The sequence below is a fragment of the Numida meleagris genome, chromosome 1 (genome assembly GCF_002078875.1).
Source record: "Numida meleagris isolate 19003 breed g44 Domestic line chromosome 1, NumMel1.0, whole genome shotgun sequence".
NCBI lineage: Eukaryota > Metazoa > Chordata > Aves > Galliformes > Numididae > Numida > Numida meleagris.
In genome coordinates, this window is record NC_034409.1 from 172,890,048 (window position 1) to 172,915,837 (window position 25,790).

The window sequence follows — 25,790 nt, forward strand, 5'->3', positions numbered from 1 at the left end:
TTAACTCTGTCTTTAAAATGAAGTTTATAAGCTCATACAGCACAAACTGCCTGAAATTCAATCTTCCCGTAATCATTTAATATGAGTGGGGGTCTTCCCCTCAGTGGAATGTTCTATTATTTAGTGCTTCTTTCATTTTTGTAATAGATCTTGCTTTCTGTGTGGATGTACATCACAAAAATGGAGTCCAAGTGAGATAATATCTCTGGAATAGCAGATATATACGTTAGATAACACATCTGTTATTTTATGGATAACGGATCCTGGTTTACCAAATGTTAGTCTGTTGAATACATCTCAGGTTGAATTTCATGGTTTTTTTTTTGTTTATTCTGCATGGAGTAGAACTGCTGCCTGTGCATGAAACTTAAGCACTGGCTTCCTCTAAACACTGGGACTCTGGTCTGAGTGGATGACTTGTAGGACCAAGATACTCCTAGCACCAGGTGAATGGGCTGTCTTTGGGGCTACATCGGCATTTCACAGGGGGCACTGGGGTGATCAGGCTAGCTGAAGCTTCCTGGAGGAAAACATCTCATTTTCAGATTTTGGGATGTCTTAAAATCTGGTCTGCAGTCCTCCTGGCTGAAGGAAGTCAATTTGAAGTGTTGATTGACCATATTCTTCCTTCTCGGATAGTAGGATGCTATGAGAAACTAAGAAAGTTCAAAAGAATTCTTTCAGGGTTTGACAAAACCCATCCTGCAGGACAGCAACCTCTGTGTTCATGCGTTACCTCTAATGTACTGCAGCAGAGGCAGAGCAGCATGTAGGTGCCCAGGCTTCTGCCAGGAACCCTGTGACAGCACTGCTATCTCACACTGCATCCCTCTCACACCTGCTGTCCCACACTGCCAGCCTGTGGTGGGTGGCTTTAAAGATGGACCTCAAAACACAGGCTCCTCACCCCTCTTGGGATTGACTTGCAGAGAAATGGGATGGAGAAGGATTCTCCAAAGGGATGTCTGTAAAGTAAACCTACTCCATGGAGGGGCAGGGAACGTGTGTGGTGTCTAGGGCTGGTGCTGTAACCTGCTGCTTGCTGCCAGGAGCTGAACCTCCAGGTAGGACTGGATGTAGCTGGGTGACCCTAGAGTAAAAATGGCATCAGCAATGTCAGTTCATGAAATTTGAGACGTAACCACTTCCAGCGACCTCTGGCAATAGCAGTGAGTAGAGCTGGTAATTCAATAACCTAACTGCATTTCCATTGAAAAGCAGCTGCCTGCGGACCCGTGTGCCTTGTGGATATTCACACCATTCAAATTGCACTATGTAAGACTGCTTATGATATGACTTTCTTACGGGCTTGCCAATGACTCTTGTCTGCAGCAACAGAGAGAATAGATCTGTATTATTTAATTTGATACACAAAAGCTTGTCACTAAAAATTATTTCCCTTAGTGATATTACAAAGAGGCAACGCTTTCTGCGGGGCCAGACACAAAACCCGGTGACTAAAACCTAAGTAACATCCCTGCATCAGGAACATTTTAATGCCAAAACGCATTAAAATAGCTCAAACTCTGCGTGAAAAATATGTACCATGTCAGTAAATAGCTTGCACTAAAAGGCAAGGGTCCCTGTGACACGAGATAATACTGAGATTTTGCTTGGTCCTTACCTCCTGCTGCATCCCAGGTAGGTTTGTCAGCACTTAGCCAATGGGCCATTAAATTGTTTTACTTGAAAAGCTACACAGGGACTTAATTTCTTGTGCTGACAAGAAGCCACTGCATAACCAAGGACAAATGGATGAGAATTTACAAGAGAAGAAAAGAGATTAACATGGAGAGGAGGAGGGGGTTTTGATTTGATTGTTTTTTTCATATACAGCCACAAATCAGGAGCAGAACTGTGCTTGTTTAAATCCTTACTTTCTCCTGAAATCCTTATTTGTTCTTATCATGTTCGCTCAGGCATGCGTGAACAGAGTGCCTCAAACAGTTTGTGTGGGAAGCCACCCACTGCATATCTAGACTGTTTTAATGGATGTAAATTGCAACATATGCATCGTACAGATGTCTGAGAAACCTGAAGAGGGGATGTGTGTCTGCAGCAGAGAAAATGCTTTTCTTCTCTCCTTGTGTACCACTGTGTGCCAGCACCAGCAGGCAAGCTCACAGGTTGGGCCCTGCTGTGCAGGCCCCGGAGACAGCAAGAACTGGCTGAAAAATTGCAATGCCAAAATATTCCTCAGTATTCTTCTGATGTTCTTTTCACACAGACTTTGGAGAGCTGGGGTATTTTCCCAACTAACACCCTAACACAAAAATCTCATTAAGTATTTATCTGTTGTGCTGTAACTTACTGTTCTCATTAAATATTGTATCTGAAATGCAGTTTTGAGTGGATCACCCTGCCAAGAGGGCTGTGCTTTTGGAATGTGATAGAGTTCATCTGCCTGTCCTGGACCAGAGGCAGATAAAAGGCTGGGCTGGTTTGGGCATGGCCCGAGGTTTGTCCTCGCTGTCCCTACACACATGTTCCTTGCTCAGGGATGCTACTTCACAAACAGTAAATAGGCTTCTGATTTTTATTGCCGAGTTCAGGTAGAATGAACTATATTTTCATCTCCTTTCAGAAAGAAAGCAGGTGGGAGAAGCATCCCAGAATGGCCAGAAGCTTGTTATAAGCTTTTTCTTTCAGCTTCAGTCTCATTCCCAACATTTTTTCTAGTTTGTCGAAGCCAACACGTTTGTTTTCAGCAAATAAAGGAATGCTTTATGATGACAACCTCTTTTGTGGGAAGATGCCTGCTGGTACCTCCCAGGGCTCAGAAGGGAAGCCTGGGAACCATTGTTAGTTTTGAGTCCAAACAGCGCATTCCTGTGGTGGTAAAATTACTTCTGTTTTATCCTTTAGGTGGAGTGGTCTTGTTTTTGTATTCGTAGCTATCAACTTTTGCCTGTGACCATACCAGGCCATGTCACTCAGTACCACATCTGCCCTTTTCCTGAGCACCTGGGAATGGTGGTTCTACTACCTCCCTGGGCAGCCTCTTCCAATGCAATCCTTGTTTCTGTACTTAGTGCAACCGGCTCTGAGCTCTGTGTGAGATGCTATTGTACAAACAGCATGGGTGTGTTGTCTGTGATGTAGCACACACAGACACAGATAACCTGATTTTCAGAGACACATGTGACTTGCTCACATATGCATGCATGTATGTGTGAAAGCACAGAAACAGATAAATCAGCTAAGATTAGTGATATCTATGATCCAGTGAGTTCTGTTTTCAGCCAACTCATTGGCTCAGATCTGGACAAGGACTCAAGATCATTGCATGCCCCCACCATGAGCAAGCCAGCTGCTGGTGTTTTCTCTTGTCCTTGTGAGAGGCAGAACAGGTTGTCCCCAGTGTTACAGCGTGAGGGGCAGGGACCCTCCTACAACCCTGGCCTCTGCAGGTGACCAGGGGATGGACATGAGGAACTCAGTAGGCAGACCCTTCTCAGCCACCCCCTTCCCACCAGGCAGGGCCTCTGCTCCAACAGGCGGCCTTGGCCCACTCAGCCATGCGGGAGCTCCTGGGCCCATGCTGCAGCTCTGCTCAGCTTTATTTTTGCTCTCCTTCCAGAAGTTGCAGTACCCATTTATTCCTCAGGCATGCGAATTTGACTAATCCTCTGGGGCTGTCTCAGGGGAGGACCTTCCCACAGAAAAGCACAGCTCCCTGCAGTGTGAACTCCCACCTGGTGCATCTGGCTCTGGGACAAGGCTCTTGCAGTGCTGGGGAAGACCCAATATTATATAATTTAGATGATTTCCACACTTTCTTCCAGAAATTACCAAACTGCTTACCTGCCTCTAGAACATATCTGTTGTTGTGGCTTCCTGTCTTCAGGTGTCCATCTCAGCCTCCTGTCACCAACCTGAAAGTCCAAGCTTTCTGCTGCACACTTCAGCAGTAGCACCTGCTGAGGTGTAACAGAAACACAAAGACCTGTTCAGACAGCAGGCGGTCCAGGACCAAGTCCAGGTGGCTTCTGAAACCAGCACCATGGGAGTTCAGGTCCTTTCTTCCCTTGGAGAGTGTATCTCCCTTTTTAAGTAGCCTGGAAGGTATATAAGTTACAAGTGTGCCTGCAATCTGCTGCGCTGAGAGTAACCTTGAATTAAGCACATTCTCCATTTATGATCTTCCCAGGAAAAATAAAGTTTCTGAGACCGAAAAGCAGTGCATTTTTATAGTAAGACGATGAAGGAAGGCAGTAGTTGTCTTTGTGCCAGTGTCAGCTGTTTCAGATAACTTTACGTCTGCCTGCTGTCTGCTGGATGAAACCACAGACAGGGTGATAGCAGCTTTGTCTGCAGTTATCACATTTGGGCTGGAAAAAAAATAACCTTTTTGACATTTATTGGGTCTGCAGTGTAGATGGACCATTAACCTTGTGCACGCTCTTCATACCATATAGATAATAATATTTGACTAACTCACAGCATTGCAGTTAAGTGATCACTGTGCTTTGCGCTGAGGTTACTGCTCTGGCATATCATCAAGAGAAGTGATTTAGGATAACAAAGCAGCATGACTTGTTCTTCTGAGTGCATGGGAACAGAATGACATGGGGGCTGGAACTGGAAAGGAAAGGCTCTCCAGGTTTCAAGTTTTTACATTCCTTATGAAAACTATGATTTAAAAGACATACTCTTCTGCTTAGGCAGCAAAGAGGATCCCTTAGTAAGTAAAACAGAAGGACCATAGCCTCATCGTAAGTGTTGTTGCGGATGACAACAGCTTAAGGATAAAGAATATAGCTTAAGGGAAAAGAATATAAGAAATATTGCACTAGCAGTTAATTCACTCTATTTCCAACAATTCAGCTAAGACAAGAGAAAGCAAATATATGGGTTTAAAGATGGTTGCTATAGAAACTAGAAGAGATTCTATAGTTGCTTATGAAAGTTACAGAGGCTCTGATTGATAAGACAACTGTATTCAAAGAGTCACTATGGAAACCCAAGGTGACCTGGAGGAGACGTGACTCCCCGCGCTCTGCTCCTGGGGGCAGATGAAGAAAGGCTGCAGGAGGAAGGTCCAGGCTGGTGATGAAGCAAGCCATGGCAAAGTGCCACAGAGCTCACCGCAGTGCTAGAGGTGCCCAGCATTTCACGTTTCAAACTTGTGAGAGCACTGATCTCTGTAGAGGTGAACTATATTCCTTTACTTACCCTCAGAAGGGTTTTCCTCTCATTGAAATCAATAGGAGCTCTGCAGTTGATGTCCCTGAGAGCAAAGGAGATTTTAGAAACCTTCCTATGTCTTCAGTCCATCAAAGCAATGAAGCATATTTGCATGTCTCCCACCAAGCTCAGTGATGAGCAGCTGCTTGTGCTTTGCTGAAACAGGGCCATGGAGGTGCTGAGCGCTTCTCACTTTCAGTAACAAGAGCTGTGCCTGCAGCATGGCCTCAGACACAGGAAAGAAACAAACTGAATACACAGGTTTTTTTTCTTTCAGATTGGTTATTAGAGGATTTCACTCGTTCCTCAGCCCAAGCCTAGACGTACACATCTAAATCATTTAGAATACCATTTGATTCACGCCACCCACATGTGAACAAATCATATAGTTATTAGTCAGTCAGAGATTTTTGTCTTGCATGATTTCCAGTGAGATAAAAAGAACTAGTTGGCAGTCTCAGAAAAAAACACCTATATTTCTGCAATTTCTCCAAGTTTCCAGTGCAAACATGCAGTCAGGAAGAAATAAAGTGGCTGGAGAAAGCCGAGGATGCAGGTCTGGCTGACAGGAGCAGGGCACTGAGCAGTGCAGGTTTCTGGCAACTCTTTTAGCATGCGTTAGCTGCCAACATTGGCCAGAGTAGTCAGGAAGCCAGTTCAGTACAACAATACTAATGCCATTTCAAACCAGCCTTGATGTGTTTCTAAACTGCCCCTCCCCCTTGTAGAAAACCTAGCTGTGCTTGTACTATATGTGATCCTTCAAACAGCAAAAAAAAAAAAAAAAAAAAAAAGAACACAAAAAATCGAATACTGCTTCTGCTTCAACCATCAAAGGACATGTTCAAACTTCAGGCTACTGCCACTAATGCTGGTGGAGCCACAGCAACCTGGAATGGCTGCAGGCCTGGAAACTGGGAGAGTGGATTGGATGCACATTATCTTGAACAAAGTTCCTGCTGGTTTTAAAGATCAGCAAAATCGTTACCTATTACTAAAGCTGTCAAGTCATGGCTGGAGGTGGAAATCACTGCTTTAATGGAGTCATAATAATTCCACTACAAAGAATGAGAGAAATAGAATGAAATTTAATAAAAGATGCGCTCACAGGAAGGTGCAGTCTCCGGAGCTATTTTCTATTCTGTTTTTGTGTCCGATGAAAGGAAACACAGAGATGAATAAATAAGAACAAGTTAAGCTCTTTCAATGGGCATGGATGGTGTAAGTGTGTGACAGAGCCTTTCATCCTCAGCACTTCTGCCCACATTCCTGCTTGCCAAATGACAGTGCAGCTCAGGGATATATTTTATTTTTATTTTCTACCCGTGTAACTCAATCTCCATTCTCTTCTCAGTAAGAACAAGTAACAACAGAAGAGAGAACAGTGCCCTGAAGTTGACCCTTGGCAGATTTTCAGCTTCAGGTAGCTGCTTCCATGTTCTGGGAAAACAGAGTAGCAAATGGGGCTCTGCAACAAACTAGGACTGGGCTTTCCAGGCTGTACCTCAAGAGGACCTGCGCCCTCTGAGCTCCATAAAGGAGCAGGAGATGCCTGCGCTCTGATCTCCCCAGCAGTGCAACAAACTTTGTTCTTTGGCTCTTTAAGTGAAACCTGGGACCCTGGAGAGACAGTGACCAACGTGAACAGGGCCCTAATATACTTCTCCACAGGTTCTCTACCAACCTTACAAAAGGAGGGTGTGAGGAGGGGTGCTGGTTTCTTTTCTCAGGTGACAAGTAATATGACTCAAAGAAATTATCTCAAATTGCTTCATGGGAGGTTTAGATTGAACATTAAGAAGAATTCCTTCATGGAGAGTGTGGTCAAGCATTGGAACAGGCTGCGCAGGGCAGTGGTGGAGTTCCCATCCCTGGAGGTATTTAAGAGTTGTGTGGACGTGGCACTAAGAGGCATGGCTTAGAGATGGGACTCAGTAAGTCAGGCTGATGGTTGGACTTGATGATCTTGAAGATCTTTTCCTATCTAAAATATTCTATGATTCCATGATTCTATGATACACTTGGGTGTTTATTCAATGTGAAGTTAGGTATAAATGGTAGCATTGGAATGCATCACAGCCATTGACAGTGAGTGAGCATGAGAGACAGATAAAGCTTGTTGAGGATCTCCAAAATATTGACTATACAGCTCAGCTAAGTGTCCAACCTAGATGATTCTGTGATTCTACAGTGGGTAGCACTTCTTCAGTGGTGCTGGGAAAGACTCAGCAAGGTACTTTTCTGTTACATCTATCACCCTTTTCTTTCAGACTGAAGAGTTCTCAAGCATCCCTCCTATAAGCACACACTGCGAATCATCCCAGCTTGCGCAGACTCCCCTAGGCCTCAGCAACCTCTTACAAGAGGCACAAATTGTCTTGTACAGTCTGCTCTGGCAAGCTACATTTTGAAACTTGTCCAAGGAGATGATAAAACTCCCTCTCCTCCTCCCACCTTCCAATTTCAAAGAAAATAACCCAAATGATTACGATGGCAGCAAAGCAGCATTTTGAGAAAACAGTCCATGAAAACAGTCAAAATCAGAGGGATTTGAAATCCTAAAGCTCTCAACACCGTGGGACGTGTTTTGCTTCAGAGTCCAATCCTTCAGATCTCAGAAATTGACAAGTAACTGAGAGCTTTATAGCTCTCTGCTGGTGACTAGCATAAATAAGCGAGTGGGTAGTGGAAGAACAAGTTGAGCTGGACAGGTGCTGCCATAGGGTTTCTTGAAGAAGCATGCACAGACAGTAAGCACCATATGCTGGCTTCCTTGTGAAAAGGAAAAGGGAAATTTTTCATCTGGTTGCATGTCTCTACAGCTGTTAAGCCTCCAGTTTTATGGCAAAAACAAAGAAACCAGTGCAACAACAGAATGGGTGATCCTCACCAGAGCTGGACTGTTCAATGAGCATCACTGAGCTTGCCAAAAGTACAGGAAAAAAGCAGGAAAGCTAACATCAGTGAAAAATCACAATAATTTTATTAGCATTCAATCTGAGCAAAGGAAAGACCTTTTCACCTATTTGCACTGTATTTGAAACATTAATGCTTACCTTGGGAGTTCTCCTGCAGAGGATATAAGCCAAATATTGACACAGCCCTAAAATTAAAAGAAACAGCCAAGAAGTATTTTGCAGGAAAACTCATTTTCCCCCTCAAAGGCAGGTTTGGATGAATAAGGATGCAGGGATTTGGCACAAATATAATGGGGCAGTGCTTAGCAGATGGCCAATTCATGTTGTAAATACTCGTTATCAAAGGACCAGCGATTGCAGCAGTGAGAGCTGAAGGCACACATCAGCTCCACAAAGCTGCTCAGCAATTAGCAAAGGCAGAACCCAGAGTACCCATAAAATCAACAAAGATGTGAGACCCATCGGTTTCCAAACAACCAACAGGGACAGTCCCAGCCTTTGGAGCAAGACGCAAACTATCCCATGCACAGTTAATTCACAGGAAGGCCAAATCCTGTGGGTTGCTGGGAGTTACACACCTGCCATTCAAGCGTGGCCCCATCTCAACACTGGAAAGAGAAGGTCTTGAGCTGCCCGAGCCTTTGGAGTGACCTTACTCAGATCATAAATCAATGTTTCAGTGTTCATGACAGCATTCAAGTCATCGAAAGCATCAAGTACAGCTAGACCCTAGAGTCTTTAAACCTCATCTGTCAACAAAACCCAGCTACATTAACGTGTCTGCTGAAACATCCCCTTCAGTGTAGCTCCACAGTGACATGTTCACACATTGCAAGTTGACTGATTTATCATCCCACTTAGCTAACCTTCTGTTTGGCAAAGGTCCCACCTTTACTCCTGTTTACAAATGAATAACATTAAGCTTCCGAAAAGCTTAATTGTTTTTGTTTGCAATACTACCAATTAAAATGTGCAGTCCTTTGTAGGTATTTACTATATATCTTTGTAGCACCTGGCAATAAACTGTGAAACATGCGCAATGACTTGTTAATTACAAAAGGTGCACAAAAGGTATGTTTCATTTAACAAAATTTGTAGTTCTAAATATTTTATTGCAACAGCAAGCTGTTCAGTACAATACTCAGTGGTTAACAGGGGTATTTTGTCACACTGGGTCTCACCCTACTTCCTCACCTGATAAGGTGAAAAGGAGCAGGATTAAACCTATCCCTAGTTGGCTTCCTTGGGACAGTGTAGCTCGCCCCAGGGACTGGGATCAAACCACTTCTCCAGGCTGTGTGGCTAGTAATTAATCTCAAGAGTTTGACACACCTCCACACAGCATGTAATGTATACATATGTATGTGTGCCTTAGTTGAAAAATGCTTCTGTAATATTCTGAAATCAAAACAAATTGTCTTTCTCTAGGAGATGTAACATATTTCCCCCCATAATCACCCACAGGATAAACGAGTTAGTGGCTAGGCATGAGGAAGTTTTGGCCTCACCTGGATAAGATGTGTAGTCAATCCGTTGCAGTGAGCATTTCTGGGAACCAAATGTTTTGGAGACAGATTCTCAACACGTATTAGCTGCCTTTCACATTCACTCACCAGAATGAATCCCCATACTACCATTTATGTCCATCTTCAAGCTAAATAAGCACCTAAGCATGTCATAAAATAGAATCGTAGAATCATTTACATTAGAAAAGACCTTCAAGATCATCAAGTCCAACTGTCAACCTGGCTTACCAACTGCCATCACTAAATCATGTTCCTTAGTGCCACATCTACACATCTCTTAAATACCTCCATGGATGGGGGATCTACCATTTCCCGGGACAGCTTGTTCCAATGGTTGATCACACTCTTTTAAGAAACTCTGCCTAATACCAAACCTGAAGCTTCTTGAAACCGTTTCTCTGAGTCCTGTCACTTGTCACCTGAGAAAAGAAATTGACACCCTCCTCACTGCAGTTTCTTGTCCAGGTAGTTGTAGAGAGTAGAGGTCTTCCCTCAACCTCCTCTTCTACAAAGATGTGGCTAAATAAAATTAAGATTATAACAATTAATAATAAAAACAAAATTATAACAAAAAGAGGTCGAGTAATTAATGACACAGTTTTCTAGTGGGTGGCTGTGGAAGAAGTATGACACAGGTCTATAACTGCTGTCAAGGCCAGAGAGGTGCAATGCTGTGAACGGTGGGTGACACAGAAAAGAGGAAGGATGGTGCCATGATGTAGATAGAAGTGGGACTGTTAACAACAGCAGACATGCTCACCAGTGGTTACCGCTGCAGGTCCAAAGTAAGAGACTGGACTTCTTGATGGTCTTCTAAACACAAGAGAGGTCGATGTCATCCCTATGCTCCATGGAATGACAAGGCGCTGCTGCCAAGCCTGAGCTCAACAGGTTTACCCTCTGACACCTCTGAAGAACTCAAACACCTTGCTGAGATTAAAGGCAAACATTATGAGACTTCCAATAGGCTGAGCACACCGTAGACTGCATTCTATTAAAGATATGGAGAATTAAGAGCCATTGTGCTTCACTCAGGATGAGCTCTTTGCTCATCCTGAGGGAGGAAAGGGTAGAATATGGTTTCAAACAAACAATAAAAGATGGATGTGGGTTAATGGGGCAGGGAAACCTGGAAGTTGCTGATTGGTCATTGGAACTGAACTGAAGACTACACCCTGAAGAAAAAACAGCCAAAGGTGGATCACCCTCTTCAACCATGCCAAGGTCAAGAGTACACAGTGAGGAAGAGATACGGCCTTCATCCCCATGACCCCCGATGACAACCACCAGGAGGCACTACACATGCTCAAGGGGTGTGACTCTGGGGTGGAGCGTATTATAATGATTTCTTGGAATTAATTGTAATAGTCCCTCCCTTCCCCAAGAATTCTATGAATATGTATGCCTTTGATCTTTAAATATGGAAGTTTCCTGCCTTTTGATGGGCAAGCTAGGATGGGGATACCCCCCTTGCACCCGGCATGTGGGCGCAGTGCCATAATAAACATACCTGCTTTATAACCTTCCCCGGTTGTAAAGTTTGTTTCCGCAAGTCAATCCCATGTAACTCAGACTAATCAATTATTCCACAATATCTTTTCTTGCTGGTGGGGCTGACCTTTGTCTCCTGCCTTCACAAAGACTGATTGCTGGAATCAAGAATATGAACATAGACCTATATAGTTTTCCCTTGGGTACTTGTTTGAATCTCATTTAATACTGCCTCGGTATAATATAACATAAACTATGACTTAAATCCCACTAATGGATTTCTAAAGCTGTGGTTCTTACTCCTCTTCCCAGTTGACTAAATTCTCCAGATTAGAGAAAGAGGAATTAAAAAATCCCCAAAGCCATCCCCCTGAGTTCTTCCTGTCACAACACGGTCTCTTTTCATGAAATGTCTTTCAACTTCTTCTTGTTTTACTCAAAGCAAACAGCCTTCCTTCCATCTTTCCACAGCCACAAACAAGTGACCACTATGGACACAAACAATATGTTTAAATTATAGCCTTTCCATAGTACATACTGTTGACTTTTACTATGCAGGATTTCTGGAGAAATTTACAGTCTTCTACAGCACAGAGGCTGCTGAATATCTCTCCTGCCCACAGGATTAGATCCACAGAGCAGAGCCAGGCTTTAGCAAACTGTGCTCTTGTTTTTCAAGCATTTTAAAATTGTTGTTCACTTACTGCGCTATGTGGACTCGTACTTCTTCATTATCTGCTTAAGCTTCTCTACACCCAATGATTTGTAGTCCTTATTTTCCGGTGCCTGACAGTAGAAGAAACATAACATTGCTGAAAAAGATTCCACTTGATTTGCTTAAAGATCATTTATGAATAAGTGTGTTAATGTGAACCTCCAGTTCTGGACAATTTTATCTGGAAATAAAATGATTTTCTTAAATCCACGCTGAGTTAATTATTCCGGCAGTCAAGAAATCTGGCTCTGCACTGGCACCTTGGGATGCATCCTCTCACCTGACTTGGAGAAGTTGTGACAACTGGGTTTAATCTCTTGTGCTGTTTGCAGCCTGACTATACTATTTAATAAAATGCAAATCTGCTGTTCAGTCGTCTGGAAACAATGGCATCTTTGCTGTTAAATAATGAAGGAAAACAAAAGCCGGGAAACAAACCCAGGGCTTTCTCTGTACTGGGAAACAAATTATGGTAATTTCAGGCTCCTTAGAAATATAGCTATTGTGGAGACAAACACAGTTTGCAGCTGGTAAGAATTTTACACAAGTAAGGCAAACTTCTTTAAAAATGCAGTGGCTCTGGTTAAATTTTGGATCTGGTGTGTACAAAGTATAACCGTGGGACAGTTTTTTATGGCCGGCCAAAAGTGACCCTCTATTCATGTCCAGGATGGAGACCTCCTTCACGCCTCTCTGATAGAGACAGTCTATCTGAAAGGCACTCAGACCAGGGGGATCAAGATTTTGGCTGTGGAGTTGGATTAAGATGAGCTTGTCCTCCAGTTACTGATCTAGACAGGAGGGGTAATGTGCTGGGAGCCTGTCTGAGCAGGGGAGGATGGCAGAGGGGGCCAGGCTGGAGGTGGCTAGTGCTGTTTGCTGTCTGCCTAGACAAGGGATTGTGCAGAAAGGAAGGCAGCAATTCCCTTTATGATCTGATGTATCCCAGAGGAAGCTAGGTAAACCCATCCAGAGAGCTCTGGCTATGGGTCCACTCCTGTAACAAGCACCACGTGCTGAGGGTGCGCTTGGGGTTCATCCCAGCAGCGCTGAAGGCAGACAAGTAGGAGCAGCCTTGTGGTGCTGGGCTGGACCATCCCAAGCTGGTGCACAGTCAGGAACAGAGGCAGATAAATCACCCTTTCCCCCTTACCCACAGCCCCAGCAAGCACATCCCAGTACCGTGACTCCAGCCCTGGGTCCCATAGCAGCAAGAGAAGAATTTGCTGCCTGACTACAAACAACTTAGGGGCTGAGAAAAGAAATAGCACTGCTTGTTCTGCTCTGCCACGTCCCCCTCTGCACAGGCTGCCCAGCCTACAGCCACTTCTCTTTCTCCTTGGATGCCAGCTTTCCTCCTCCAGCAGAAAAGATCTTTCCATTTTGACAGCTACTGCCTCCTTCCCCGTTAATGAAGAAGCCGGAGATTCCAATCCCTGAGCTAAGCTCCCATTTCCTTCCCTCTTCCTAAGCTGTTTCTTCCTCCAGACTGCAGGGATCATACTGACAAAGAGTCGATCTGTAATCAGCAAAAAGCACACTCCACCAGCATCCATAGTCTGGACAGGCACTGTGAGAAAGCTTCCCTCTCTCCACCTTGAGGTGAAGAAGCTACGGGCATCTCTGTGGCCCAGGAAGGCTGGAGCAGTACAGGTGCCTCTTGCACTGCTTAAGCCAGTCCTGCCCAGTGCACCCAGTCACTGGGAATGCTGGGTTTGGCTCTCTCTGAATGTTTGTACCTGTGATCAAGTCTGAGGACCCCAGAGCAACCTTCCTGATTTGCCTGAGCTGCCTGTGCACAGAACATGCTCTGAGGATGCTGTTAGAGCCTGCCAGTCCAAGGCATCAGTAAAACATGCACATTTCAGAGTCAGTGAAGGACTGATAGCATATAAACCTTAAATAAACCTTAAATTCCACTCCAAGCTGACCAGATACGATGATTACTGTGAAGAATATGCCAAACGGAAGTATTAAGTAGAAACACAATGCATAACATATTCAAAAAGTTATTCCTGCTCCAGCATTTCTCTCCAGTCAACATGTGATTCTGTCCATTTTTATGGGTGATACAAGCGTACATCTTTCTGATCAGTGCCACAGTGAGAAAAAAAACAATTTCCCTGACAAAGTCATACCTGGAATGCAGAATTCAGTCTCTGAAGATGTTCCAGAGTCTTTTGTTGCTCAGCTTTGCAAAGTAACAAAAGAAAGCAGGTGTTAAAAAAAAGCATCACCCACAGCGCTATTAGTCACGCAGGCAGTAATGCTGTGCAATGAATTATTTAGGTGCCTGGAGTGCGTGTTTCTTGAAGGGGCAGCTCTGTGTCAATTAGCAGACACTTTTGCCTTTTCCTATCAGATTGTTTTCTTCAACAAATTTACTGTATCTCTACAAAGGAGGCCCCATCTATACCTGCCTCCTGAATGAAAATCTTTCCTGCTCCTACTGTAGATGATGAGGATTCAACACTAAACTTGAAGGGAGCACCCTCTTTTTAACCCACCTGTCTTCTCTTTGCAAGCTAAGGATTCCAGTATCTGCTGGGAGTTTTCTACATTCCTTAAACTGTGTGTGGTTCCTAGTAATATCTAGTATGATACTTGAGAAACCTCTGCAGTCATTCATGGGAAGTGCATCTGGCTATTTTTCCTCTCCCTTCATTTGGATTAGGGAGACATGGTGTTTGCTGCAAGTGCTCCAAGTACCATTGTTTATTCAGCAGAATGATAGACAACAGTTTTGTATTTCCACAGAGCTGCATTCGTCAATAATTTACTGCATAGATAATGCTCCTTGAGCAGTAATGATCAAGAACAGACTGTGCTGGTAAGCAAAGGAACAAGCAGCACTTTATTATCAGTTCTTATTCTGGATAGTATTATCCAAGGATGAATTCAGATCAGTGCTGTGATACTATTGGCAGTGTACAACCAGCCTAGAGCCAGGGCTGACTGGGTGACCTGGACTCAGGGCAGGTCCTGCAGGTGGTGTGAGGGCAGCCAATGGGGTTGTGTTGAGCAAAGGAAAGCTTTGGGAAGGCTGTCAAGAAGAGCAGCAGGAAAGAGGCACGCGTATTTTGAACCTTTCCACCTTGAGGAGCAGCCCAGCAGAGCTGTACAGACATCTTTGGAGAGCCCATCTCCATCAGCTCCAGCCATGGCTTCTGTTGGTGGGACCTCCAGCTGGCATCCTGAGCACTGCCCAGCCTTTTTTTCCCCCACCACCAAGGGGGAAGGGAGAGGAAGCCCTGGGCTCTCATTTCCCAGTGTGTGAGGAGGGAGAGGAATCTCCCTTGCACTGAGAGATCTCAGCCAGATGTGACTTCAGCTCTGTTGAAATGCCATATTGCAGCCATCCCTGCCTTGGCCGCTTCTCTTGCTGGGTGAGTCTCTGGCTGGCTCCTGACAGCTCTTTCTTGCACATCCAGACTATGGCAAAGCATAAGGATGATCAGACAGACTCCACACGCCAGCAGCCACAATGCATATTTATATAATCATCATCATAAGAGCATGCAATGCTTAGCATTTATATTGAGTTTTGCCTCCTGACTTGCAGGCACACATTAAAATTCTCACTCTGCTCCTGAATACTAATATCTACTATCTGTTTCCCTTTCTCTCTCACCCTGCTTTCCTGAAAGGGAATAAATAACACCTAGTTGACGAGAGAGGTGTTTCTTTATTCAGAGCAATCAGACGTTGAAATCAGTTACTTGCACCATGCATGCTCAGGTGCCACGCAGCCCTAAGTATTGTCATTCCCCGGTATTCTTCTCGTGTCCCCACTGAGACCCGCCTCTGCTCAGAAGACAAATCAGCTCACATTCATGGACAGAGATTTCCTCTGGTTAATTCAATCCAGTGTTTATCCTACACCTGTCTGTAGCTGCTGCCAGAGCTTGCTCATCCTATAAGCTTTTCTTTGCTTCAGGCAATCCTGTAGACTCCAGCATCCCAATTCTCCATCTGAAAGTGTTACCTGCCACCCACACATCCTTGTATTTTCTCCTCCATCCCTTGGAGGCAAATCACAGTCAGAAGAAAGAGAGTTTTCTCTCAGCTCCATGGGTTCGCTGTTGGCTCATGGCCTGGCTGGCACCGGCAGGTGTCTGGAAACAACTCATCTGAGCAGCAGACTTTGGTTCATCATGGAATGAAGGTGGAATGTTTGGGTTCTCTGCCAGGGTAGATCTGCCTGTTGCAGAGGCAGGAGCTAGGGCCGTTAGAAGTTTGAATTTCATAGACACTCAGATATGTTTTTGTCTGGATTATACTCCCCTCTTCCACTGCCCTTCCTCCACATCCTCCAGCAGCCTTTTGGTAAGGGAGAGCCATCTTGCCTCCTCCTATTCCCTAAGAAGGTGTCCTGCCTCCTGGGCCAGCCCCCTACCTGCCTCCTTCATTAAACTGGAGAGATGTCAGTGGTGGTGCCAGAGCCCTTCAGATAGGTAAGGAAACACACTTAGTGCAGGTTTAAAATACTAGGTCTTTCTGGAAGGGCAGTGGGAGCTCCAGCACAAAACCTCTCTGATGGCCCCTCTGCTCTACCACCAGCTCCTTCCTGGCTCTGGTTTGGACAGCTGCAACCAGCTCTTTCCCAGGTGGTGGCTGGGAATGGCTTAATGGATAGTCCAAAGGAAGACCATTTCCAAAAGGGACCATGGACGTGACTGTGCTTTGTCTCCTACTTTCCTATACGATCCTTCAACACCATCTTAGCAGGCTCTCACATAGCCCCACATGCCCCTTTGCCACTCTTCTGCACTATGTGCTGTAATACTGCTTTCATGTTACTGCATACACTTTGAACTGCAAAAATCTTCCACAAACAGTAACTACATCTTATAACTTAGATCAGTCCCTACTCTTCATTTATTCAGTACTAGAGATATGAGAGAAGAGATAGAAAACTAGGACATGGCTGCAATTTTAGACACGTTGGCTGGTAGAGACCTGTGGGCCAGCCTCTTGCTCAAAGCAGGACTGTTACCAAAGCTAGACCTTGATGCTGTCTAGCCAAGTCTTGAAAATCTCCAAGGATGGAGAGTCCATCTCCTGTGGAGATCCTTTCTTGCTCTTCTTTCCACTATTTAGCAACTGTGGCTACACAGCACAGGCACAAAGAAAGGTCAATAAATCCAAAGGTATCACATTGCACACCTCTACAAGTCTCTCCCCCTACAACCCTGATGACTTGAAAAAGTTTGACTTAAAATGTTAGGCTGCTCATGTGTCAAGAACACACACTGCCACGTTCACTAGAACTGTCTTATTTGTGTTTACTCCTTTTCCATATTACATATAATCCTTATATTCATGTGTTTCCTATGTACCTATCATATACACTTCAGCTGTAAACTCCTACAGTGTAGCTTATCACTTTCTGGGTGTGTGGAGTCGCAAGCTCAGTCAGAACCTGGTCCAGAGTCAGGGCTCCTGCGTGTCACAGCAGTTGCTGCTAACAAGAACATACTTAATACTGAGAGCAACAGATCGATGCCCTGGCTGGGGCTTTCCAGCATGCACCCCAGCTAACTCTGTGAAAAACACAGATAAAAGCTGATTTAAGGGAGGAAGAAAACTGTATTTTGTACTCAAAATGATAAAATGCAATCCTGGGAAAGTCATTTTCAGATGACAGCCGTGCTCATGCTGTGAGATTACAGAAAAGAATTGGTTTTGCCAGAAGAGGAGTCTGCGATTTCCAGAATGTTAGTAATCAAACTCATTGTGTAACGGAGAATAATATGCGGGTAGCTCAGATCCCTATAATCAGAAAACAGCTTGTTTCTTCCAGGGCCCAGCATGCAGAAAAAAATTAAAACATTACTGGTACACGCTTGAGCATAGATGACAACAGGCAGAACACAAACAGTCCCTGCCTCTTGTAAATCATGCCTGCGAGCATCCTTAGGAAATGGAGTGATGGGGCAGTGATCCATATGGCAGCTGGTACTGCAGGTTACCTGCAGCACAGTGTCAGTGTATGTGGGCTGGAGATGGTGGGGGGCTGCCTGGTTCATGTGTTCCTGAGATTTTTGTGTTATCTTTCGCAGCCACAGAGTGAGAATTATTTCTCCTAACACCCCAGCAGCGGGGGAGGGAGCGGGGAACGCTGCACATGACTGCTGCATTGAGCTGGTAGCGTGAAATACATGCACAAAGCTGCAAGCAGGCCAAAAATTCTTCAGTCCTAAGCTCTGTTCTGGACTTGAATTTGTGTCACATCCACAGAAAGGCAGTTACCAGGGATTGCTGTGACTGAGATGGAGTGGTGTCAGGCAGTCATATTTTATCTGCAATAGGGTGCTTTACTGGGCTGTCTTAAGTGTCACAAAGAGCTTACAAGATAAAACAAGGCAGGAGAGCAGGGATGCATGCCCTGCTATGCTTCTTTATTGCCATGGAGGGGGAAGTTACAGACAGCAAAGGGAAAAGGGGAAGCGTCTGCTCATGGCAGCTGAGGACACGTTGGCCACCTGGTTCAGCTGCTGCCACTTGCTGAGGCAGTCAGCCACAGAAGGGGGCAGAAAGAGCCAGATTCAGCTCCAGGTGTGGACACCCTGGGGTGTCGTGACCTACAGGATTACCCACCCTCTAAAGAAATTACAGCAGGGAGTTTGTAATACTGCTGTAATACACAAGGACATGTAGGCTCTGTTTCTCAGATTTCTCCATCACAGGTTATTACAAATTCCAACTATCAAGCATACCTAAGATTAATAAAGCAAGTAGATATCAAGCTATCACGAATTATTAGCAGGAATGCAAATCTCTCTCTCTCTCAATATTACAGTTTACTACTAACATAGCAGTAGTAAAGTAGCAAATAAAATTATGAATGATTACTTATATTTGTATGTATATATATATATATATATTTTTTTTTTTTTCAAAAATGCTGCAGGTAGCAAGTGCTATCAAAAAGATCCCAGAAGTGATGTCTAACTGACCTCCAAAAAGGTCAGTGAGGACTGACCACAGAAGTGAGCCCAGGAGTGGGGCCAATCAGATAACAAAGATGGAGCTCAGGGCCAGATGGGTGTCCCCAGTGAAGATTTGATTTGCGTAGAGAATCCTGTAGGAAAATGGAAAATTTTGTGCAGCACAGGAAGTTCTCAGAGAAGAAAGACTCAATTTTCGACGGGAAATGAGTCATTTTTATAGTAGCCAAGAGATGCTGATAATTTATATTTTTCTCACAAGGTAACCTATAGATGCTGTTTCCTATTCTTCCAGAGAAAATTTTACTTCCTCTTCACTATTTTCCTGTCTTGCGGGTAGAACATCCAATAGCAGTTCACAATTCCTGCTTTCTGAGGATATTTTCACTTTTCCATACTATTTTTACCTGTTCAGGTGACAAGTTGCTGTTTGTTTGTTGAATTTTTCCTTATTGACAGTACCTCTAGGAACTCTCCAATCCTAATGCAAGCATCTGTCCTTCAAGGAGGCCTTTATGGGTCACATTTATGTCTCCTATGGTCTGGTCAATGCAGCATTCTCTGCACCCCATGCACCCTGCTACAAGCCTGTCGCAGCTTGGTTTCTTGGCCACAAAAGCATGGAGGTGCGCGTGTTGCCATGGATGAGGCGTTGGAGAAAGACACAGTTCTGTAAGTGATTCTGATTGCTGCTGCTGACCAGAGTTTATGATTACTACCTGTAAAACACCATTTCCTCTCTTGAATATTACTAACTTTAGTCATTTCTTTTAGTCACTTAATCATTTTTCTGAATTTGTGAAAATGAACAACAGGGAACTGGTACCACAGAAGATGGAAGGGTCACAAGGACCATGTCAGCTCCATAAGCTCCTTGCCAACACTTGTCTGTGCCACATGCTTATTCCTTCCTACATAATCTTCTCTCACCCATGGGACACGTGCAGCTTTTCAGTATTTTTTCTTAGAATCTAGAACAAGCTTTCCTCTCACAACCAGTGCTCCAGGGAGAAGCTAATGGCAAAAATATGAGCTCCAAAGCAACAGGTGGTCTAACAAACACAGCCCCCAAAACATTTGCTGCAAAACCTGCATTTATGCACAAAAATGCACATGTTGAGAAGTGGATGCGCAAGGCTCCTCAATGGAACATCTTTGTGGGAGAGGGCAATGGTAGTATGTGGAGAGCAAAAATGGTGGCTTTGAATCATTGGCAGCCATAAACAGCCACTGAATGATGCTGATTCTTGCCAGCAAACGAGGCTCTGCAGGACTGAATCCACACCCATGTATTTTTCAGTACAGGAACCAAATAAGAGATGGGAGAGCGTGGACATTTGGAGGGAAGAACTATCATCTTACCTTACCTGCACCTCATCAAGCATTTCTAATTTGAGTGCCTCCGTCTTACCTCAGCACCATGCAGGCAGGTGGGGATGGCCCCACAGCACGGCCACCTCTCTGCCCCCCACATGGCACGTATCCTGTGTGGGGCTCAGCACATCTGATCCCGGGCTGGGGGATGTGGCTAACGGAGGACGTGCAGCTCTTCTTGTAGCCCTGACACACCTCAGCCAAACAAACAAAAAAGCCAGTTCTAACCCATAGATGTATCCAAGCGAAAACAAGATGCAAAAGAAAATGAGCACAGCTTACTACTGGTGTAGTAGTAAAGTAAAGTGGAGTCACTTTAAGGTCAAAATAAGAGAGCAAAAAGCTGGTCCAGTATTAATCTTCTTAATGTCATGAAGTGAACCGAACAGCATAAAACCACAGAAGCACCCGCAGGAGCTGCATTTGCCTGTTGCTACAATGCTTCAATGGCATAGCAGGGTGAGGAGAATGGTCTGCTTCAAGCAAAGAACCCCAAAGCTAATTCTTTTTCTGTAGACATCAGAAATCCTTGCAGATTTGACGTTTTGAGAAAAAGAAAAGACTAGTTACAAAGTCTCTTATGCATACTTTCCTTTCATCCCTGTGCAGCAGGTTCCATTCTCCAGCTCTTCAGTGTGATCGTATGCAGCATAATGTTTCCACCTGAATAATTTACAAGGCTAAAGCACTCAAAGTATGAAAACATTTGCAATGATATTAAGACAGAAAGACAGCCTTCGCTAGGCCATTGCAAGGTACCTTTGTGCTGAAGCCTATTTCCCTAGGAAAGTACATCTTCCAACAAATAGCCACTTGCAATACAAATCAGGTAAGTGAAGTATGAAGTGTATTTTTGCGTTTCATTTGGATTTCCAAGGAACTGAGCTACTGTTCGCCTGAATCTTAAGAACATGGGGAAAATATCTGGCAAAAAGTGTGTAAAATAACTTCAGATCAAGTAGACAGTATTTATGACAACTTAGCAGCTAACAAAAATGATATAAGGGAACAATTTACCAAACCCAAGTGAACTACATGGCACATTCTTACTGGAGCTGTTCACACCAACTGAGCTCTTTAGTTTTACTCAAAGGAGTTTGAAATACAAGTAGAAAGTAAACAGAATAGAAAATACAAGCTATTTAATGCATAATTTTTCATTTTGATGTTTGTAGAGAATGCCAGTGATCAACTTAGGATGGTTTGTCTGCAGTTTTCAGGCTCACCAGTGTCTGGTGAGTATTGCAGACCTACTAAACAAAGCATCATTAGTACTGCTGTTGGCTGTTACTATATTTCTCTTCTATAATTCTTCCATCACACAGAAGTTACACAGATATGGAGATATTTAGGATATCACTTAAGGATACAATTCTTTCCAAACTATCTGAATTACCTCAGAGCCTTCTCTTCTCCAGGCTGAACAGCCCCAGCTCTCTCAGCCTGTCCTCATATGGAACTGTACCATCCCTTGGATCATGTTTGTGCCCCTCCTCTGGATGTGCTCCAGCAGCTCCATGTCTCTCCTGTACTGAGGACTCCACATCTGGATGCAGCACTCCAGGTGAGGCATCACCAGCACAGAGCAGCGGGGCAGGAAAAAAGGAAGGAAAGTAGGAAGAAAAGAAGGAAAGAAGGAAGGAAGGAAAGAAGGGAAGAAAGAAAATGGCTAAAACAAGAACAAGTTCTTTTTTCCTCCTCTCCTCTAAAAAAAAGATGCAAAAATGAGTCATGCAAGCAATCGTGTTACCATTTAATGTAACAATAATAAGAAAATGTTTGGTTGCTAAGATAATTTGATATAATCCAACCTGTGGCATTTTACTTGCATAGTCCACTCTGAAAAAACCTGTGACAATTTCTATCACACCTGCAAAGTCGTGTATTAAAAACCAATGGAACAAAAGTACAGAGAAAACTTATGGAAATAAGGATTTTTAAATAATCATTTGTATGCTCTCACTTCAAATCAAATGATGCTGATAATTCAATGTCATGTGTCATTTGCTCTACATTTTTCCAACCATGTACAAAGTTTTCTCAATAAGCAGTGATTTGGCTAACAGTGTAGCTTAGATGAAAGAAGAAAAATAAAGATTGTTGCCCATAAAATAAAGATGTGGTGCTACAGCTATGACTTTTACTGATGAGCATATAAGAATACACCTGAAAAAACACACATTTCCTGTGCAACACTTTCAGGTTGCCCTATTTTCAGTAATACATCATTGCTCTTCTGTAAGACCCATTTCTTAATGCAAGAATTCAATGGCAAGTGAAAACCTCCAAATAACCTCAATTCTCAGAAAAATCAGGTTTGCCTACTGATCTAATCTAAGCAGTGATAACCCTATTAATGAGTACTTTTTTTTCTAATAGCTTTTGATGGTAATAGAGTATTGATTCCTTCAAGAAGAAGATAATGTTAATGGTCACAGTGCTACTCATCAGGAAAAATGAATTTGTGAAACCCCCCCTACCTATAACTTAACACTTTTTGGTTACTATATGATGCAAGCCTGTGGTTAGCCAAACTTAAAACATGAGCTGTTTAATTTGTATGTGCAGAGCATGGGTCACATTGCGGGGTTTGTTCGAGGCATCGTCTCAGCTGTGGGATCCAGGAAGGCTCTTCAGGCCTGGGGATACATCATGATCAGATACTACTCCATGCTGGTACCTGTACCTTGCATCCTAACAAGTCTCGGCCAACAACAGCACCTCACTTCACCTCAAGTTCCTGGCTTGAGTACAGACCTTAGCCTACTAGTCACTCCCATCACATAATTTTAGGAAATTAAGTCTGTTAAAAGATCATAACTTGTTGACCACGGGCCTGGAATTATTCTGTACATCCGCTGGACTAATGAATGAGGGTAGACTTAAAACAGCTTGCCAACTTCTCTCCTTTACCACTGTTAACGTGTCATTTTTGGAACATAAAAATGGCACTGTGGGATGTGGAACAGACAAGAGAAAGCTGGGATTGTGTGCAGAGGTCGTGCACACATTTGCATGAGTAGAAAATCTCTCTAATCTCATAATTTTCTGTCTAGAGGCATTATTCATCACTGGGATATCGAGGATTTCATTATTGCTTAGAAACTTTATGATCTTATTGCTTTCAAGGGGTTGTCATTCTGTTTGTACTATATAAGATAGACTTTTTTTTTTGTATATGTGTATACCACAGTCACTACTCTGAGAAAGGAGGATTCTGAAAAGTGAGCAAAATCACCGCTTACAATTTGCCTGTAAGAGTGCTTAGATATTTCTTAATGCATTGAGAAATACAAATCAATCTCCCCCCCAAATAACTCCTTCCATCCAGCCAGGATCCCAGTGCCAAATGCAAGTGCTGATGGACATCTTTAGGGACCTGATTATCCAAAGTGCTAAGAAACCACAAATTCCATTGTCACAGGTATGCAACAGCTTTGAAGACTGGGCTACTTGCATTTAAAAGCTTCCGTGGAGATTTAGCATCTTAACTTCATGAAACCAACTCTATGGGTTTCATTTGTATACCAAAGGCAAACACTATCCCATTTTTGGGAAGAGACAAGCAGGACAGCAAGATGCTGAAAGTGCCCTGAGCTGCAGTGTGTAGGGAGGATGTGCTGGGACCTCATCTCCTTTGGTAGCTCTGCGGGAAGCAAGGGGTCACACTGGGAGACCACTGGGAGAAGGGATAGGAGAAGGGAAACCCAATATCATCATCAAAGAAAAGGGAAACAAAACATCAGCAGCAGTCCTGCATCTCTTTGCAGGTCACAGCCAAGGTGCTCTGTTTCCCTCTACTGGTAAAAACTTCACGGCTTTTTTTTTTTTTTTTTTTTTTTTAATCTCTAGAATTCTGGGTTGTTTGTTTTTTTTTGCTGAAGGTTTTCTGCTGGAGGTGACTGTGTGCTATTGTGTGCTGCAGTGCCTGTGAGCACTGTTCAGGTCTCTTGTTTTCTTCCAAATTTCCTTCAGCTCTATCCCTCTTCGCTGAGCTCTGCCACGTAGCCAGCCTCATTTAATGCTGTTGACTTCAGCAGAGTTGGGCATGAATCTAAATTAAGAAATATTTCAAGGTGATTTATGTGTATTTGGAAAGGTGTAATTGATTTCTCAGCATGAAAGCAATGCCACAACACTAACACTATTCTTAGGCAGCCCGACGCTTTTTTTAAAGAATTGCTGTTATTTGGTTGTGTTCAGAAGACAGAACAGAGATTCTGTTGTAGGAATGTCTCAAGATTATGAGCTGGTAAGAAGATGAGGTAATTGTACACATGGCACTGAGTGCACTATCTAGGTATTTTAATTGCTCAGTGAGACCACACGGCCCACAGCCAGCTCCAGTAAGACCTCATGTGCGATCCTCTGCTTCCCATTGCCAAAGAAAACATCAGTGTTCACAACCATTAGTGGCCTTTAGAAGTAAGCAAAATTAATTTGGGAAGGAGCTTTTTGAGCTTTCACAGGCACCATCTTATAGAGACATGGGTCTCCCAGCTTACAATCTTCCACTGTTGAATTGAAGAAACATCTCTATTGAGATGTTTCTTCTCTTCCACGTGACATCCCCAACAGCAGAAGTTTCCCGTGTCCTACTACCAGGGGTAGCATTTTACACTGAGAAAGCATTTGAGTTTTTCCACATGTGATAAGAACAAATGGAGAATTTTATCTCCAGGAGAACTAAGTGACTGTTACACTTACTTGCAAGTGCTTTTCTTGGAAAGTCCAATCGTTCATGCTCACATACTTCAGTTTAACATGACTGTTAGATTAATTGAGCTATTGAACATGTCTGGTCACAGAGTACGTTGTAACTAATTTCAGAAAGCCCTGGGCAGGCTGGCAGGGGCTTGCAGTGCAACCAGAGGTACTGCCGTACAGACTGTGGGTGGGATCTTACAGGGAGTAGACATTGAAATTAATTTACCATTAAAGAAAGTGATGGGATGAGAGGAAAGAGAATGTTTTTGGACAAATTGATCTGTTTCTGTTGCCCTCAGCACTCCACTTTTTGAATGCATGTGTACTCCGTAAATGTAGTCAAGAAAACGCATGCTTCATTGAAACCCTGAAACCTGGCTGTGCTGGAAAGCTGTTAATACTGTGTATTAGGTCTGCAAATTCAGTAAATGTTAGAGGAGGAGCTTGTTTCTATTCTATATCACTGGTGGAAAATAGCTGCTTAATTCAGCCTAATCTCTACTGCTCAAGATAATGGGATTCTAGGGACATTACTCTTAGATTAGCTGGAAAACTGTGACTGCCTGAAATAACTGTGGGCAAAATTTAACTCCCTTCTGCACTGTTGTTAATGTGCAAGAAAGCATGAGCTCAGATAGATGAGCCAATCTCTGATTTGCAAGATAAGCCATTAAAAAGAAAAAACAAGCATTTCATAGTAAACTGAGCACGATTAACCAGTTTCTGGGGAAGATCGACATTTTTCCAGGGACATTTCTGAAGGCAGAAAAGGACCACAATAGCACAACCACATAAATTAGAAACTCTAGGGAACACAGTGTGAGAGAGAATGGATCTTTTTGTTAACCCTCAGTAAATGACATGAAAGTGGGCAATTTTCAGATCTCTGCCATTTGAAATGAGAGAGTTGAGTGATGCTGGA